This window comes from Giraffa tippelskirchi, chromosome 7 (genome assembly GCF_054371585.1).
Source record: "Giraffa tippelskirchi isolate mGirTip1 chromosome 7, T2T-mGirTip1v1.2.pri, whole genome shotgun sequence".
NCBI lineage: Eukaryota > Metazoa > Chordata > Mammalia > Artiodactyla > Giraffidae > Giraffa > Giraffa tippelskirchi.
This window is the reverse complement of record NC_137281.1, coordinates 118,834,709-118,848,873: the sequence shown is the minus strand read 5'-3', so window position 1 is coordinate 118,848,873 and position 14,165 is coordinate 118,834,709. Positions and strand designations below refer to the sequence as shown.

General features: G+C 40.2%; 1 protein-coding gene across 1 annotated transcript in view; it reads left to right on the top strand.

Annotated features, from left to right (window-relative positions):
- The window catches only part of UNC13C (unc-13 homolog C), a 1,717,543-nt gene that overhangs the window by 195,986 nt on the left and 1,507,392 nt on the right, over positions 1 to 14,165 (top strand). Inside the window, exon 2 of the mRNA XM_081513848.1 lies at positions 3,515 to 3,680. The gene's annotated coding sequence lies outside the window, so the exon portion shown is untranslated. The remainder of the gene's footprint in view (positions 1 to 3,514; positions 3,681 to 14,165) is intronic.

Sequence of the window (14,165 nt, the reverse complement as noted above, 5' to 3'; positions counted from 1 at the left end):
TTTGGAACTTTTTGGTAGTTCTTGATAGTTAACCGAATTGGTTGAGGGAGAAAATTGATGAGAGACCAATAAAGTTGCTTCATATTTGAGAACTTGGCCATTTAAAGATAGCCCACTCAAATTTCATGATAGCCAGGTCCTGAAATGACCTGCCATTAGATTTTGTGTTTCAACAATTGAATGGGATGGCCCATTGATTGCCCATTCATTGTGACAGCCCAAAGCCCTGTGATTGACTAGCGTCTGGTTAACTCAGTTGACCTGGATACCAAAGGCCCCAGTGGTTACTCCCTGAACCTTAAGGGGAGTTTGAACTGCCAAGGACTAGTCACATGTCTGTTATGTCTGCAGAATAGTCATTGTCAGAGAAGAAAATTCACAGTCCACCTTTGTTCTTTCCTAGAATTGAGTAGAAAGAACAAAACAAGAACAAAAATAAAAGCAAACCAAACAAAAACCACAACCTTTTGAGAATTTGGTTCCATTAAAGAAATGCTTTATCATATGTACCCTGATAAACACAATAAAATAAAAAAAAATTCAAGTGTTATTTCCACAGCTGGGTTTGTTTGGTTTGTGGGTAACTTAAAGGTGCTCTAAACCAGTAGTCCTTGAAATATGGTCTTCAGAGAAGCAGCAGCAGCAGTGTAACATGGAAGCTTGTTAAAATGTGAAGGCAGAGGCCCCATCCCAAATATACTAAATTAAAAACTCTGTGGAGGAGGCCTGGCAACTTGTGTTTGAAGAAGCCCTCCAGGTCATCTTGGAGAATGCTCAAGTTCAGAATAACTGCTATTAACTCCTACTATCTGGAGTTTTATTCAAATGGTGGCAGCTGGGAATTTTATTTCTGTATGTTAGCTTCTCTTACCCTTTCCTTCTGAGTCCTCCAGTGTCACAAGAGTCACCTCCCTCATTCTTAACCCCTCAAAGCCCTTTGAAACTTCTCCTCCTGAGGGCCTGAATGGGCTTCTTGATGTTAGGATGTGCAGGAACACAATCTGTCACCTCATTAGAACTCAGCAGATAAACCAGAGGTTCCCATCTGGTATGGTTAGGCAGCACTGCTAACCTTCTAGTTAGCTGAACACTTACTGTAAAGAAAGCAAACTACTGCCTTTGTGCTCCCCATTCCTCCCTGTCCCCACCCCAGCATCATAAGGAAAAGATAAAGGGCCAACCCTCTCAAAGTAGTATTTAGAATGACAGCCTGGAAATTTTCATTCTGAAACTTTCATTCTGAAAGATAATTTCCATATTCTCTTTATGAGCCTGGTGTGCTGGAAGTCCACAACAAGTGTAGAATTTTAAAGATCTATTGCATTGGAAGAAAATGTGGCCATCTTCCATGCTATATGTGAGATTAAGGAGTTCAGAAAAAATATCAGCTTGCAATGCTGCCTTAACATTGTATCTCCCCTTTGTTCAAAATCTCTGGGATAGGAGCAGGGAGGTTGAATACGGACTTATTGGTCCTAACCAACAAAGTTTACTGGAACCAAATATATTGATGTGGTGTTTTTTCCCCCAACTAGAGCTGCCCTGATAAAATGTATGTGTCATTTGAAAAGGGCATCATTTCCAATGAATTCTGAAAGTGTCACACAGGGTATTGATTGATCAGTCTTGCCGTCAGCATGACTGGGGCCACTGTGGAGCTGTCCCTGTGATCCAATTTTCAGAGCTCACAGACATGTTCACTTCCTGGCAAATAGCATCAGCAAGTGGCAGGATGGAGGGGGCTGGAAGGTATGTGTATCTGTGCATGCAGGAAAAGTCTGGCAGCAAGGTGGCAAGATTGAATGATTTTGTATCATGGTCAAGTTGTGTAACCAGTACAATGTTGAAAGCTGCAAGTATTGCACCTCAAGCGTCTTGGATGGTTAGGACTCTGCTTTATTTTCTTCAGCAAGCAACATTAATCCATGAATAAGTCAAAAGTAAGTTCTAATCAATGGAGAATATTAATACCAACATTGGTGAAATCATTTTAAGGTAACATTAGTGTTTGCTTTTTGTCTTCAAGTTCATATTCACAATACAGAGATGAAAGAGAAGTGCATGCCCAACTGGATTTCCTTTGCAGTACAGACCATATTTATCTTTAGTACATATGGTCCTGAAAATACCAAATATACAGTCTAGACAGGTGACTTTTAAGTGTGCCATTCCACTTGCTCTGGGATAGCATGTATGAATGGATGCACAGATGTGTATGAGTAGGTAGGCCTACTTTGGCTCATGTCACAAAATGTGTGGAGATTGGTTGAGTGGCCTTAGTAGGCAAGGTGTGATCTCTTTGAGGGCTTCCATTGTCTCCTTATAACATGAAGGACTGAACCAAATGATTTCTCAAGTCCATTCCAACTTTGACATTGTGAGATTTTTTTCATAGGTTTTACTCAAGGGACAGCAAGATTGAACCTGCAGGACAGGGAGTGGGTTTGAGCAGAATGAAGGTGGCAGAAGGCTCTCTGCCTCTTGGGAAAATAGTTTCCTGGTTTGTGAACACTAGACTACTTGACAAGAAAAATAAGCACCAAATTTGCAGCTGAGTGAGTAAACTTCAGAATACTTCTCTGGAGCTTCCTATTATTAACTTTAGGTTCTTTGGACCACAAGCCTGGGTGGGCCTGATGGTGCTGGAACCCTGCAGCCAGAAGAGTTGGACAAGAAGTTCTCACAGGAATTGCGAGCACCTTCACTTCTGAACTGAGGATCCCAAGGGACTTTGCTTCTCCTTAGCACTCTTACATGAGACTCTCAGGGAATACTGTGGTGGGGAACATACAAATGCATTTCTTTCCTCTTTTGTATAAGAGAAAAGCATGCTGTGATTTATTCACTCTAATTCTTATACTCTTTCAACATTGTGGGATTGCCACATTTGTGCCCATTTTCTCTTGCTTTTTGTATATTTGCTTATCCCAAACATGGACAGAGGAAGTTCTTTTAGTCTTAATTGTGTCCTTTCCTCAGTCTGGCAGTCTATGCCATCAAGACCTCACAGGGCTGTTGGAAGTTTATGTGCAGCACTGCATTGAAAGCACTAGATCCTGCACAGGATGTGAAGTGTGTAGCATTTGGATATTTCCAGTAGACTGCAAACACTTTAGAGGCCAGGATTGTGCCTGTTCTTTGCATCCTCTTTGTTTAGCAGTTTGTGGAGTTTGATCAATGCTAGCTGAATAAAGAAATCAGTTCAAGACTTGACGCTGTAGCTCTTACAAGCTACTTTACCATCTGGACTTTTCGAGGGGGCTCAGGGTAAAGCATTGATATTAATATATTTGTTCTTGGCATGGGCTTCACTTGGACTTCTAGTTGTTTTTGTGGACAGTGTGTTCACGTGATGCTTGGATCTGATGGTTATGATTATTCCTTATAAGAGAATACTAGGTAGACAATTCTGTCCAACAGTTGGCTTAATCATGTTAAAGATATGCCTAGCTTCAACCTTTGTTCTCTTGCTGGGACACCTGGGCTTACAGTTCACTTTTGTTTGTTCTTGCAGCCTGATTTCCAGATATATGCAGGTCAATGGACTGACTCAGCCTGTCCTCCTGCCACACCCCCCTGAGAGCCTTTGTCATTGGTCAGCACTTTCTTCTGAAGGAGGTGGGCTCACCATCAGTCTGGGTGTGTGCAGTGGAAATCGGGACAAAGATTCTGCCACAGGGGTGAGTGACATCTACACTGGCACCATTCTAGATGACAGAACTGAGGGGCTACTTAATAAAGTGCCCAGTCCAACAAGAAGAAAAGTGAAAAAAAAAGTCAAATAATTATTATTCTAGAGGGAGAAGTGAGAGTTGTAACCTGACATGTCAGGTATGTTACCCAATGTCAGGCATTTTATCCAATGACCCATCGTAACTTTTATTTTATTAAATTTTATTTTAGGGGCTTCCCTGCTGGCTCAGTGGCAACGAATCTGCCTGCAATGCAGGAGACTCTGTTGGAGGCACAGATTTGATCCCTGGGTCGGGAAGATCCCCTGGAGAAGGAAATGGCAACCCACTCCTGTATTCTTGCCTGGGAAATCCCATGGACGAAGGAGTCTGGTGGGCTACAGTCTATGGAGTTGCAAAAGAGTTGGACACAACTTAGCAACTAAACAAAAACAACAGCAACAATTTTATTTTGTTTTTATGTCTTTCATTTTTATGGCCCCACTGTGCTGTGTGGCATGTGGAATCTTAGTTCCCTGACCATGGATCAAACCCATGCTTCCTGCAGCAGAAGCTCAAATTCTTAACCACTGGACCATCAAGGAATTTCCATAACTTTAAAATTTTAACAATTAAACTTATTTTATCTCTTTGGATGGAAAAAAATACTAAAATGTGGCGTTCAGTGATATTTTTCTTGATTAGTTGATAGCAGTAATGGGTCTAGAATCCAGAATGTTTGACTGAAAGTCTTTTTCTACTGTACTACACAATCTCAAGGCATCTAGTCAGCCATGTGCTATTGTTGGTTTGCTGGATGCTCACTGCTGAAAAGCTTTCTACTGCTTATGGGAAAAAAGTCCAGTTACTTTCAAAACCATTTTACCAAAGCAAATAGCCCAGTTCCCTACATTGACAATGTTCCATACATTGTCAATCAAAATGTGAAACTTGCATTGCTTGTTTGAAAACCATCCCAAAGGATTTCAAAGACAAAGTTATCATTCCACTTTTTGCAAGTTTTTATGCGTACTTTTGTTAGAAATATATGTGCAAATTGAAAGAACATTTGGGTGAGAAAATAATTATTTATAATTCCAACCTATCATTATTTCTGGCATTTAGGGAGTTTTTTTTTTTCTGCACTTATTTCTATTCACTTAGTTATAGGTATATTGTTGGTGATATTTGGTAGTCCTCTCCACTTAATATTCAAGTATAGAAATTTCTCTTTATTACATATTCTTCACAGCCATTCATACTTTGTAGTGGTTCATTATTTTGAGTAACTATTGTACAACTCAAACATTCCATATTTTTAAAATTTAGACTGTTTCCTCTTTTTATCCTATTTTTATGTATTCCTGCTATGAACCTTTCAAGCATAAATAGTTTTCATTACTTAAAGTTGTCTCTTTAGATCAAAAGGATGTTTTCATTCTAAAGACTATTGATATATGCTGTTGAATTATTTTTTAAAATGGTTTTACCAACCATTTTGTATAATACCTACCTACATAATATTTATTTACCATATTTCACCAGTCTTATAAATTATTATTAAAGTTTTTTTTTTGCTAGTTGGAAGGTAAAAAATGGTAACTTGTTTTGATTTGCATTTTTATTTATTTTTGTCTTTTCTGACTTTGATTATCATGGGAATATTGAATTCAATTAAATTAAAAAAAGATTAAATACAGGTAATTAAAATTTTATAACACACCTATATGATTAAATAAGCAAATGGAAACATAGGAAACTGGCTTATATTGGTCATGTTAGGTCTCTTGGACAATTTGTAGCTGTAAGTGAAATGGGGAGACTTTTTGGGGGAGGAGAATTAAAATGGGGCTACTGGCATCTGAAATCACTCAATATATGTTCAGAATTTTTCTAGAATTCTCAGGCTGTATAGCAGGCATTTAAAGGAGTCTTACCCTCCAATGTGTATATTTGAGAAATTTTGCTTTTGTAGGAAAAATTTATTTCAAGCAAAACAAATTATTGTTTTTTGAGAAAATATATTTGTGAATAAATGTGATCTGCTTATCCAGTGTCCAGATCAATAAAATATTTTACTTATAAGATGCCATAGTCATCTTTCCATCTAATTACTCTCACGAGATAAATGATTCCTTTCACTGGAAGCTCCAAAGGCAGTGCAGTACTGTGGGATCTGGAGGTATGATTTGTAGATCCCATCTGAGATGGCTTGGAAGTAATTACTGCTAAGCATAGCCATGTGCTCTGCTTATAAGACACACCTTTGTTCCAATGATTTCTTTTGTTGCACTTTATGCTTGGTAGATGTGTAGTGTTTATAAGGATTTTGCGCTTTCTGTCTCTCCCTTGAATAAAGGGATTTGCTTCATAGGCACTTTCTTAACCTTACTCTGCTGATTAAAAAGCTTAAGAATCACATAGATTTCATGACTTCACAATGCTCATTCATGAAATTCCAGTAAGGAAGAGTATGCTGGAAAGATTTTATTTTTCTAGAAGAGAAATTGGTATAATCAGAATGACTCAGAATTGAATTATGAATGATTTAAAGCTAATTGACTATTTCTTATTAAAAAACCAAGGGTGAGGAGGAACTCTCTTGTTTTTGGAAATAAGATGCTTGCCTGTAATGGGATGTGACAGCAAACAGACAGAAGGGAAAAAGAGTTTGTTGGTTTTCCTAACCCCCTTCTCATTGTTTGTTCCATGTTGGATTTAAGAACTATTTCAAGTAACGTAGAGGAAAGGAGGAACTCATAGGAAAGAATAAGAATGAGTGAGGGATGGGTATTTCAGAGTTTGGGACAAAATTTTTTTAAAAAATGGGAAAAGGAAAGAAAAACAAGCAGACTTGACTGACCTATGGGAGCTGGGCACATTCACAACTGGTAAATTGTGCTCTTGCATGCTCTAATTCCTGCTGCACCCTGGACTGCTAACATGCCTTGATAAAAAGGAGAAAAGAAAGGAGGGAAAAAAATCCATTCGGGAGGCTGTGAGTGCACACAGAGTCTCTTCCAAGCTCCCTCCACAGGCAGACATGGATCAATAAATCAATAGGGAATGTTCACTGGCTGTAAAATGGGTAGAGAATCCAGTGTCAAGCTGCTCCAAGATGGATGGACAGTGGGCTTGCTGTCTGCCAAAAGGCCAGAGGTGGCTATCACCTTGAGATGAGATCAGTGACCAACAGCCTAACAACCCTTTGAACTCTGAGTCTATGATTGAGGACCTGGGCATGGCTTAAAAGAGTCCCAGTGTGACCCATGGTGACATCCCCTCCACTTTGTGCATCACTTCCAACACTCACACCTCTTGGCAGGGCTGAGGGTTGCCACTCGGAGCCTGGCCAGCGCTTGCCCCTGGCCTGCTGTGCCCTGTCATTGAAGTAAAGGCTACAGGAGACTGAATCAGAAATTACTAGATGCCCTAGTGGTAGGAAGTATCGATCGGAAAGGGTAGGGATTTTCTGCACAACAGTTGGATTTTTCCTTTTATATAAAGGAGGTTTAACATAATACAGGCGGTGCTTTCACGGCACAGCACTGTATGTTAACCCTTGCTTTCGTGGACTTAACCTAAAGCTATTATAAGGTTGGCTGCAGTTGGTCTCTCTGAAATTTGGAAAAGTGCTTTCTGTTTGGAAGGCATTGAGGTCAGGCCTGCCTGACTGTGCGAGGGCGGCCCTGCTGCCCTCATGGCTGTGCGGGGGCTCCATTGAAGCAGTGGGTGGCATTCTGTCAGCTGCTGCTCGGCCAGTGGGCTGCAGCATTGGCTGGGTTTAGACAAAGAGTGGGGGACAGCCTGGCTTCAAGAGTCCCTGCTACCTCGGCAGGCAGGGGATGGTGTACTCCTTGTCCTCTCTGTGACCCCAGCTTAGTCTCACTTTTGAGGGCACAGGATTCCTAACCTCTTGTAACAGAGACCAAATACTCACTTTGGGTTCAAACGCTGGGCCATCAACCTCCTGCCTATTTCTCAGAATAAGGCTCCATCTAGAAGGCACAGGTGGCTCATCCTGGAAAATATATAAAATAAAAAATATTCTATGTGATATTTCAGCTTATCATTCAGATAATGACCAATAGTTGGCCATATGTCCAACATACATATCTTATTAATTTCTTCATTCTTTTATTCAATAAATGCCTTTTTGTTTCCTACTATTTGCCATTCCTATGTGCTAGGCAACATGCAAAATGGTCAAGAAAATAGAATCTTAGTTCTTGAGGAATGAGACAGGAAAGCAGTTTATAAAACTTATGTTTCAAATATGTCTAGAAGCTCTCAATTATTTTCTTTTATTCTTTAAGGTTTTATTACTTCTAGATGGAGAGAAAAGGCAATTTTGGGGAATAAATAGAAAAAATAAAAGAAATAGATACGTAAATAAATGAAGGCTGTATGGTACAATGGGAAAAGCATTGGATAGGATTCATTTACTCATTCATTCATTCATTCACTTATTGTACAATTGTGGATTGACTATTCTGTGCCTAGCAAGTTACTGATAGTGGATAGTCCTGATGGAGAGTAGACAGTCAACACAGAATCTTAACAACAAATGTACAAATGTGTAGCTTACTATGAGGGGAGTAGGAAGAGGATATAATTTAGATGAAGGTAGCGGTCTGTGCAGGCTTTAAGTTGACAGCTGAAGGAGGAAGAGGAGTTAGAGTAAAGAAAAGTGGGGATCTGGGTGGGGCCTCTCCTGGTCCCCATCCTGGTCCTGTCTCCACCAGATGTGTGACCACAGGCAAGACCTCTGTTTTTCTGGGCCTATGCATCTCCATCTGTCAAATAAGGGAATTGGACTAGATAATTCATATGAAGCTTTTGGCTCTGAAGTGTTATGACTCTTTAGAAGAGTCCATTTACATGAAGACTATGTCCATTAGAAATAGCATTCTCAGATGTGATGCAGATGATTTCCAAAATAATTCAGTTTTTATTGTATAGAATATCAGGGGAACCAGTCATGTTAAAACAGGTAGTGCTATTTATCATGGCTTCTTGGCTTCTTTCAGCTCAGTTCAGTTCAGTCGCTCAGTCGTGTCCGACTCTGCGACCCCATGGACTGCAGCATGCCAGTCCTCCCTATCTATCATCAACTCCTAGAGTTTACTCAAACTCGTGTCCATTCAGTCGGTGATGCCATCCAACCATCTCATCTTCTGTCTTCCCCTTCTCCTCCTGCCTTCAATCTTTCCCAGCATCACAATCTTTTCAAATGAGTCAGTTCTTCACATCAGGTGGGCAAAGTATTGGAGTTTCAGCTTCAGTGTCAGTCCTTCCAATGAATATTCAGGACTGATTTCCTTTAGGATGGACAGGTTGGATCTCCTTGCAGTCCAAGGGACTCTCAAGAGTCTTCTCCAACACCACAGTTTGCAAGCACCAATTCTTTGGCACTCAGCTTTCTTTATAGTCCAACTCTCATATCCATAATGACTACTGGAAAAACCATAGCTTTGACTAGACGGATCTTTGTTGGCAAAGTAATGTGTCTGCTTTTTAACATGCTGTCTAGGATGGTCATAGCTTTTCTTCCAAGGAGCAAGTGTCTTTTAACATAATGGCTGCAGTGATTTAGGAGCCCCCTAATATAAAGTCTGTCCTTGTTTCCACTGTTTCCCCATCTATTTGTCATGAAATGATGGGAGCAGATGCCATGATCTTAGTTTTCTGAATGTTGAGCTTTAAGCCAACTTTTTCACTCTTGTCTTTCACTTTCATCAAGAGACTCTTTAGTTCTTCGCTTTCTGCCATAAGGATGGTGTTATCTGAAGTTATTGATATTTCTCCTGGCAATCTTGATTCTAGCTTGTGCTTCCTCCAGCCCAGTGTTTCTCATGATGTACTCATGATCTAAGTTAAATAAGCAGTGTGACAATATACAGCCCATATCCAGTTCTAACAGTTGCTTCTTGAGCTTCATACAGATTTCTCAGGAGGCAGGTCAGGTGGTCTGGTATTCCCATCTCTTTCAGAATTTTCCACAGTCTGTCATGATCCACACAGTCAAAGGCCTTGGCATAGTCAATAAAGCAGAAATAGATGTTTTTATGGAACTCTTGTGCTTTTTCGATGATCCAGCGGATGTTGGCAATTTGATCTCTGGTTCCTCTGCCTTTTCTAAAACCAGCTTGAACATCTGGAAGTTCATGGTTCACGTATTGCTGAAGCCTGGCTTGGAGAATTTTGAGCATTACTTTGCTAGCATGTGAGATGAGTGCAATTGTGTGGTAGTTTGAGCATTCTTTGGCATTGCCTTTCTTTGGGATTGGAATGAAACCTTTTCCAGTCCTGTGGCCACTGCTGAGTTTTCCAAATTTGCTGGCATATTGCGTGCAGCACTTTCACAGCATCATCTTTTAGGATTTGAGATAGCTGAACTGAAATTCCATCACCTCCACTAGCTTTGTTTGTAGTGATGCTTCCTAAGGCCTACTTGATTTTGCATTCCAGGATGTCTGGCTCTAGGTGAGTGATCATACCATCATGATTATCTGGGTAATGAAGTTCTTTTTTGTATGGTTCTTCTGTGTATTCTTGCCACCTCTTCTTAATATCTTCTGCTTCTGTTAGGCCCATACCACTTCTTGTCCTTTATGAGCCCGTCTTTTCATGAAATGTTCCCTTGGTATCTCTAATTTTCTTGAAGAGATCTCTAGTCTTTCCGATTCTCTTGCTTTCCTCTATTTCTTTGCACTGATCACTGAGGAAGGCTTTCTTATCTCTCCTTGCTATTATTTGGAACTCTGCCTCCAAATGGGTGTATCTTTCTTTTCTCCTTTGCTTTTTGCTTCTCTTCTTTTCACAGCTATTTGTAAAGCCTCCTCAGATAGCCATTTTGCTTTTTTGCATTTCTTTTTCTTGGGGATGGTCTTGATTTCTGTGTCCTGTACAATGTCACAAACCTCCATCCATAGTTCTTCAGGTACTCTATCAGATTTAATCCCTTGAATCTATTTCTCACTTCCACTGTATAATTGGAAGGGATTTGATTTTGACTTCTTACTACGGCCCTAAAAATGATGGCCTAAGACTGGTCCAAACAACTCATGGCACCATGGAGAAAGACTGCTGTAGATTAGATTGTATATGATTCAGATGTGAGGTTGATTGCCACGCTGCAATTTCTGGTTCAATAAAGAAAAAAGTAGGCAATGGCTTGCATTTAGAAACACTAACATTTGTCAATTCTTGTGTGCCAGTTGTTGAACTCAATAGGTGAGGGAGAAAGCTATGAATCAGATTAGAATTCTGTCTTCACAGAACTATTTAGCTGAATTTAGGGGGAATATGTTTTATATGAAAATGGAAATAATTGGATAAATTTCATTCATGTACACTAAATGTAGAGCTGATTCATAAAAAATTTACATAAAAGTGTCAGAACCTTGTTGCCTTGTTCCAGCCCATTATGGTGCTCATCTCTACTTATCTCCTTATTTACATAGATGAAGACACATTAGTTCAAGTTCAGACCTTGGCACACAATATTCTTAGTCTATTCACTGGTATAAATTATTGGCTTGCATCCCTGCCTAAAATCCTGGTATCTTGATCCTAATAAGAGGTTTATGGATTGGACCAGTTCCTATACATTGGTCGAGAATCAGGAAGATTCTCCACACAGGTGGAGAATATACATATATGAGAAGCTGCTGGAAAAATGCTGTTTGAACCCATATCTGTCTCTTCTGGTTTCCCCCAGTTCCAGCTGATACAAGGTGTCACACACTCCAAATAACTCCCAGTCATGACCAATATTAAAGGTGGTGACCTGAGAACCCATAGTCCTGAGAAGATGATGATATTAAGAGGTCTACACCTGGATCTCTTGAGAAGGGTGGTAAATGGAGTCATCTTGAAGTGTATCCTGACTGACTTTGTGATGGCTGCTGGTATGTCTGAGAAGCTCTTTAAACATTGTCTTCTTTTAATCTAGGCTGTCTTTGATGTTGGGTGTGTTGCTAGAGTTATTCTACCAAACACAGGCTTTTCGATCGATTTTTCTTTTTAGTTGTAGCTGATTTAGAAACTGCTCTTAGGTCTGTATCTGGGTAACCTGAGTGTTGCAGATGCCCCTGGCAAGGAGGCTCCTGAATTATCACTTAATTATCTGGAAAACCCTCATCCCTTGGCCTTGCTGGTGCTTCTTTCTTACAATCACCGGAAAAGCCTTCTGTTTCAGAGTTTGGGCTCTGGCTCTACAAAGACATGGGCTTAAATCCTGACTTTCTACTTACTAGTTCTATGATCTTATGAAAGTTAATTTTTCTAAATCTCAATTTTCTTACCCATAAAATGGGCTGTTGAGAAATTAACATTAAATTCTTGTTAAAATTAAATGAGAATTTAATGAGATAATGTCTTTAAAGATTCTGGCAAATAGAAAACACTGAAGAGTTATTAACTCATGTTATTATTAATAATATCAACTTTAGTTTAACTTCTCTAGTTAGTCTTAGCTATCATGAAATTTGAGATATAATGAATTAGAGACCTGAGAATTGCACATGCCTCATATGTCCCTCCCAAGACCACTCTCGGACAGTGGATGAAACATAGGGATTTTTTCATGCTGAGCCTCTGTCAGTCTGCATGCTTATATTTCTGGCTTGACCCTCAGTTGTTTGTTAGTAAGTCATCCAATGCCTTCTTCTATTTCTTCACTTCGGATAGGCTTTGCCTAAATATATTCTTGATTACCACATTTTTTACCCCTTTAGCCCCACCCCCATCATAAATACTACTGCTTCTTCTTCAGGTTCCTTGAAGGCAGAGGAGAATAAGCTCTAATAAGAAATGCAATGGTGTTTTCATGTTTCTGGTGAGACCACTGCTCTCCTCAGTATGCCCAGCCTAAGGGGCAAAGACCTGTCACCCCCCCATTACCCTGCTCAAGGTCTTTTGCATGAGGCATTGTCATCCTAAATCACTAAGAGCTATAACTGGAGTGTGAAAGCAGATTAACTTCCTATTGGTCAGTCTCTCCCACCTCACTCGAGCCTTGTGTCTCTTTCTATCTGTCCATCTCAGCCTCAATTGCCCTCTGTGTGTCTTGAACCTTCCATGGCTTTCTATTGGCTTGTCAAGCATTTCCCAGCCCAGTTCCCTCTTTGCCAGGGGACCTGGACTCCGTGGCATTCACAGTACAACTTGTTGAGTCCTGTGAGTGTAACCCCCACAGTCAAAATCTAGCTATCTGATCCTTTATTCATCTTCTGCTTCTCCGAGGCCCTTTCCACACTGATGTTTTAGATGCATTCTTTTATACTCAGTCTTTACCCTCTCCTAGCAAGGTGGGCAACCTCTGTAACTTCTTTATAGCAAAACTGGAGATGGTCTGGTCTCCTGTGAGCTCACAGTCCCTACTTCTCTCTGCCTCAGAACGTTGTACCCTCTCATCTTTCTTTCAGGCTCAGAAATGCAATGTCTTCCGTTTTCTCTGCCTTACTCTGGATTCCCTCCTCTGCTCTCTCCACTGGGAGACCCATCTTAGGCATCCTACCTCTCCTTCATCTTCAGTCTTCCTCTCCCCATTGTCTGATTCTTTTCTACCTTCAGATGCCCACAGCACTTCCTCCAAACAATTGGAAAACAAAAAGGAACCTCCTATCCTCCCCCTAAAACATCTCCCACTAAAGTCCTGGGCTGGTCTTGTTGCCCGCACAGACCTCCTTTGAAATTGTTTTCTGCCCTGAAACTTGCTCTGGATGTTTGTTTTGCCATAATTTTGCCTCATTGGAAAAAAAAAGAAGATGAGGATACATAATGCTTTCCTTGGGCCTATAGTCTCCTGGGCTGCCACAGCTGATCTCTAAGTCTGATTGATTCTTTGTTCATAGTCTTTTACAATCTGTCTCTGTTGTCTATTTCTGCTTCTCTCCTCTCCCTCTGATCCAGGTCTTTATCACCTGAAACCTGGGATATTGCCTGAACTTTCTAACCTATCTCTCCATTTGAGGCTACTTTTAAGTAGCTGGTAGGTAAATCTTAGTAAAATAGCACTCTGGCCAAGCCACAGGTCTGTTAACAAATTAAGGATAGTCATATATCACCCACAGAACGAAGTTCAAAAATCTAAGCTTCCATGGGCAGATCCACCTATAATCAGATCAACTCTCTTTATAATCTCTTATTTTTTAGAGATTCAAGTCTATGCCAACTAATTGTCACTGAAAGCCCACCTCATTACTCCCAGTATTCATATCATTATTATCATTCTTAACTCTCTTTTGAAATGAATTTCCTTTCTGTTTCCTCATGGAAAGTCCACATGTCCTTCTAGACCTATCTTTGGCAATACTTCTTCTTCCAGCTCTCTCCTGACCTTACCGTGTAGACATACACCCCCTCTCTTATCATCATACTTTGTGTTTCTAGGGCTCTCCTTCTCCCTCTGAGTAAAAAGGGAAGTTTAAGCACTTTATTAAGGAATTTTAAGTAAAATTTATTGGGGCTAAAAATTCTCCGTTTCTC